We start from the raw sequence: 6000 nt of genomic DNA on the forward strand, positions 1-6000 counted from the left end.
GTGGAGACACTGAAGGAATTTAATGTGTATATCAATAATGAGAACTTTGAAAGTAACAAACAGCAAAGTCTATGAGGGTTATGGGGGAAATTTTATCTTCAAAATTAACACTGGTGTGGGGACTAGGGAGCCATACCCGTCTAATACAGGGCCTTTATAGCAAGAGGTGAGGCTAAGGGCCTGACCTGGGTATGCAGCTCCAGTGTTCCTGTGGAAAAATATGCAATCATTACCTAGAAAATGAACTGCTCTCCTTGGTACCTGTAAGGTAAAGCCAACAGAAGGCTCACAGAACCTGTATTTGCCAGGTTTTGGAGCTGTCAGCCCACAAACCATTGACATCCATGGTCCAAGGTAGCCTGGAAAATGTCACTGCTGCACCCCAAGGCTCCATCATGTGGCCCTCCTTACATTTTCTGAAAATAGCCATAAGCCAGTTCTCCTGGCTCACATGGAGAGCAAGCAGCCAGGCTGGATGGAAGAGCCCTGTCCTGACACTCCTTGGGTCCCTGTGTGCCCCTCCTGTCCCCACCCTGCCAGGCAGTGCTTGGTGGGGGTGACACCTCTCAGAGGAGCTCTGTGGAACCAGAAAGTGACCTGGGCCACATGGAAGTCTCCATACAAGAGCAAGGCTGCATAAAGAGCTATTGCCACTCAAGGGAGCTGAGGCTGGAGCATCTCTCACCTCTTGCCAGGGCACACCCACCACACAAGGAGACAAGGAAAGCCAAGTGCCTGAACCATCATATCCAGCAAGCAGATAGCAGTCTGCAGTAAATGGAGAAAAATAAATAAATGTGCCTGCCATGTAGGAATACTTCTCCTAGGGCTCTTCCCAGCTGTTTCTTGGCTATAGCTTTCAAAATCTAGCAGGGTGGGCCTTGGCCTTGCAAACCTTTGAGGTGTGTCTCGATCTTGAAGCAGGTGAGCAGGCATTCTGAACTGAGCAAGGATAATTAAGGATAATACCAGTTACACAAACTAATTAAAGATGATTTTGAAAGATCAAAATGTCAGATACCTGTGATTCCTGTCTTCAGGACCCAGAGCCTTTACATTCCCTGCTTGTCCCTTCCTTCCCTTCCCATGATAAGGATGCTCTGGAATTCCAGGACTGCTGGTTAGGCCCAGGGCAATTGCTGAACAAGTGACAATGGACCAAAGAGTAATGCCAGAGGAATACAAGTTCTTCCTGTTTGCCCTCTTCTTCTTGCAGTAGGAAGTACCTAAAATACTTTGCAGTATTCTTTTTCAAACAGGCTGTTGTGTTCTGGGTTTTAATAAAACTGGGAAATACCCAGACCCTGTTTAGAATGAGGAATTAATGTTCCCAGTGTTGGTGCTGAAATCTAGATGTTTACCACTTTGCTCAAGTAGAGCAAACACAGCAAACTGGTTTTCCTGTTGGGACTTCTTGAAGCCAATAAAATAACAGCCATCTACCTGTACACCCATGTATTCATTGCCTTTTTCCTTCTTATTATTAGTGATGCTTATTAATGATGATGATTATTGTCATTAATGATGACTCAGGTGTGAAAACCCTGGAGGGCCAAGCTCATCTTGTTTAATCCCTTTTTTATGTGGCTGACATCCTATCATTCAGTGCAGAGGTTCATACTGCAGTTGACATGTTTTGATCCTTTTTTCCCTGCATATTTATGCTGTACTGATAGGCAGTCTGGCTGCTAGTGAAACTGGCACTTTTGGCTAAAGTTTCCCTGTACTATGCTGTGGCTTTCAATTCATGTCATTCTGCTTCTCTGGACTTACTGCCTTTAAGCTCTTTTGCTTCCTGTGAAACAGAGCAGGAATCAAGAATATATTTAGAAGCCTAAATGAAGTCTGTGAACAATTACAATGATTTGTAATTGTTTTTTGTAATTGCTAAATACCTTGTGTAGTAGCATAATCCAAATCATCTCTTTTCTCCACTGGAAATGCTAAACACTTTTCTAATTTCCCTAAGTACCCTGTGCAGGTGTACATTGTTTCATTAATATTGTTGATTATTATTATTGATTACTACACCTCATCAGCAAAGTCTTTAATGTCTATATTTGTCTAAATAGACAAATGGCTTTCTTCTCTTTGCTTGCACTTACTTTGCTTTTTCCCTGGTTTAAGCTTGGCACAAAGTGTGGTGAAGGTTCTTGACCTCTCTGTGGTGAAAGCAAAGGAACCCTGCCTTGAGAACTTGTGTGCAGGTGCCCTCCACTGACTTCAGGGGAGTTGTGCTTGGTGGAGACTGTCAGGAAGAGCCACACCTGACCTGGAAAGTGCAGAGCTGCTCTCTGGGGTGTTTTCTCTCAGATATTGCTCAGATATTCCAGTTGCAGCAGTCCCCAGACTTCTTCCTTTCTTCGGGGAAAATATTCCATCTAGCAGAACAAAAGGTAGACATTTCCTCCACACTTGAAGTGTGTATGTTGTTTCATGAGGCTTTTCTGTCTCTCTTCCCCATGCACTTGTCAATGCTGTAAAAACCTAGTTCAGGAATTTACTCAACAAGACCGAGTTCAGTCAGAGATAGAGTTATCTTGGTTCTGTTAAGCTCCTGAAAGAAGGGAAGTTGTGTCAAATACTCCACTTGTGTAGGCACCTGGAGGACAGATGGAGGAATAAGATGGCTTGGCAGACTGGGGTTAGCAGGGAGATCTCAGATCAGTGGTGTTGCACTTGTGTCCTCTTTGCTTCCAGAGATCATCTTGGGTCCCCACTTAGATAAAGGTGTAGTAGTGCACAGTTGTGGTCAAGCAGACATAAAACTTTTCCAGAGAGATTTGAGCAGAGGTGGCCTGAGCTGAGATTAAAGCTGAGGTGTGTCCTACAAAATGCCAAGAAATGAAGAAGCCAAAGACTTCTTCACTTTGGAGTCCCTGGCTTCAATAATGTCATGCTGACAATAATCTGAGGTGGGAGAATTCCTTTTGCCCATTTGAGGATCCCTCTGAACAGCAACAAAGCCTGTGGACCTAGGGACAGCTGAGTCAGCAAAACAACATTGCTGTCTCTGACAGGGAGAAGTCTCTGTCCTCCCACTGCTTCTGGCCAAATTATCTCTCTCTTCCCAGTGCCATTTTCACTGTTATGGCACCAACTTCCACGATGAAATGACAGAAAACTAAAATGGCACATTCTTGTCCCACCTGGGGAGGATGAGTTGGGTTGCAGTGGAGCCAGGCAGGATTGGGACAGTACCAGGTAAATGGCAAACACCTGCAGCTGGATGGAAGGAGGAGAACACTGAGCAGCTGGGAACACACAGCTGGGACTGGATGGAGCCATCATCAGTCACAGCTCAGCTGCCTCTTTGAAAGTCCCCCCAGCCTTCCTTTTGGGTGGGAGTACTGGCAGGAGTTCAGGATGTTTATGGAGCTCCCATCAATGTCTTTGAACCCTGATCTGCTGGATCCTGCTGGTTTTCCAGATTTCCTGATTCAAGGGATGAAGGGAATAATTGGTTTTGGGAACTTGAATGGAGTCCTCTGCTTATTCCCTAAGGAGATCTGAATAGCTGGACCCTGCCAACTGTCCTGATTCATGTGATCAAACACTGCATCCCATGCTGAAACTCAGAGGCACCCAGGCCCTGGGAACATGATTTTCTGGGAGGGGCTGTGATAAATGGCATTGCCACGTGTCTGAGGGCAGAAACACATTGAAGATCCTGGGCTACCCACTCAGGAGCATAAGCAGCAGCAGTCCTTCCCCAGAGGTAGCCCCTGTGGGTGCCTTTTAGCAGCCCAGACTTGTTCCTTGGTTCCAGGAAGGCACTGGCAGCCTGCCAGGCTTCACTCAGTGGAAAAAGGGCCAGAAGAAACAGAGAGGCAGATGGGACAGCATAGCTGTTCCAGCAGAGCTGCTCACTTAAATACTCTGTTGGAGGCATGAATCCTTCACCTTGGATGATTTGTGAGTATGCTGCCTATGGGCTCCTCTTTTGAGGTGTTTTTGCTTCCCTGTGAAGCATGTCATGATTCCAGCTGTAAAAGAGGTGACCAAACTGTCCCCCAGCTGAAGCTGGCCTTAGACCACTGTTGCTCCACTGACTTCTGTCCAGCCATTTCTGACTTTCACTGATGAAAGGCAAGACAATCAACCCTAACACTAACAAAACCAGAGCTGTTTAGCTGCTCAGCCATACAAAAGCTCCATCACTGATACATTCCAGCAATGTTTTGGATTCTCTCAGACATTAACTCTTTCAAAAGAGCATGGCTGGGAAGAGGGTGTCTGGAGGGAGGGGGGGATTTCCCATTAAGGACAGCAGGACCAGATGTCTTTTTGATGAGCTTCTCTTGGCTTCCCATCATTTGACATTTCCTTTTCAGTTGTTAAGTCCAAACTGCTTGTAGGCCAAATTACAGGGAGTCCTAATAGCTTGAATTGTTTTCTTTCCCTTGACAGATAGAATACCTTCCTGTGGCCAAAGTATGAGGCATGCTGACCAGACAATGTGCTCAACAGCCACAGCATTTGTTCCTCCTGAAGCCATTTCTTCCTTGTACTTTTTTACTACCCCAGTCCCTCTCCCCACTCCAGAGAAGTCCCTCAGCTTTCCTCTGACAATGTTCAATATCAGTTAGAAGAGCCCAAAGCATGCTTTGTTCCTTTCCCTGCAAACTTCTCATGGGGATGCTCACACCAGCAGACCTCCCCATTATCAGTGCCCTGCATTGCAGCTTGTAACACCCCCAGGCACCACAGGATGTGGCCATCAGCTTCCCAAGAGTTTCTGATGTAAAGTTTTGATGTGTACTTAGCCCTGTGTGGTGGTGCATCATCCCTCCATGAACCCCCTGGCCTAAGAGCTCAGAAATGTTCCTTAGGTCTTGGCCTTGAGGAACAGCTGGGCTGAGCTCCTCTGGAGTTTATCAGAAACACTGGCTGCTCCAGGAATTAGTGCTGTCTAACGAACTCAGGCTTTCTACAAACAGCCTTTGAAACTTATTCTTCTTGCCTGAATAACAGCCCAAGTGGAAGAGCATTTTTTGTAATTGAACTTTCAGAGAAAGCCACTGACCCGAACTGCAGCCAGGATGGAATATTGCATGACTTAAAGCCAAGTCTCTTGTGACCCTAGCAGTCCAAAGGGAGGCGCTTTGAGCTCTCCTGGGGCACAGGGGCTGCCCCAGCACTGCCCCACCAACTCCCACCTTTGCTCTTCTTGGAGGACCAGCACCAGACACTGACAAATCCTGGGCTGATACCCCCAGTTCCTCAAGACTCAACCTCTCTCTCACCTGTTCTGAAGATGGAAAGGATCCAATGTGAGTTTTTCCCTGAATTTGAGGGGGATTTTTCACAGGGATACACCTTGCACAGACTCCTTTAGATCTGTGTGTGTGTAGGTGTGAATATGGCATAGCAAATGTACTGGGAATGCTGCTCTCCAAGACTCTTAAGTGCTTTAGATTTTTAAGTAAGCTCGGCCTGTGAGTTGCTCTTGTGCTTATAGTAAATTCTATCTGAATGCTTTGTTAAATTGTTTAACTTGAGCTATTGATAAGGTGCTGTTAATTTAAATGCTGCTAAACCTTTAGGCCTAAACCATTGGTGAATTCTGGGGCTCAGTTTGGCAAGGGGGTCCACTGTGAACCTTGTGACTCAATGGGAGGGTGCCCCTTATTCCTTTTTATCCTTACCCTTTCCCCAACCCCTCCTTCTAGGCTCCACATGGACAATTTTGGAATTGATTTTGGTTTTAGATTAATTGACTTTAGATTTTAGTTTGCTTTTTCTCTGTGTGCTTTAATCACCTAGGAATTACTAGAGTAAACCTTGCCAGTGAACTTTGTTGCACTTTCTCTTCCATATTAAACCTGCTTTTGCTGATGCCTTTGCTGGTGATTCTTTAAGTAACCAAAATACTAATTCATGGCAACATGGTCCTGTTTTTGAGGGGATAGGATAGGAAATCGTGGCTTTCAGCTGAGTTAGAAACTTCATCCACTCTTTCAAGTTTTACCAGTAAACCAGCATTGAGCAAAATCTCTC

Source organism: Agelaius tricolor, unplaced genomic scaffold (genome assembly GCF_023055355.1).
Source record: "Agelaius tricolor isolate 1412-34295 unplaced genomic scaffold, bAgeTri1.0.p SCAF_22, whole genome shotgun sequence".
Taxonomy (NCBI): Eukaryota; Metazoa; Chordata; class Aves; order Passeriformes; family Icteridae; genus Agelaius; species Agelaius tricolor.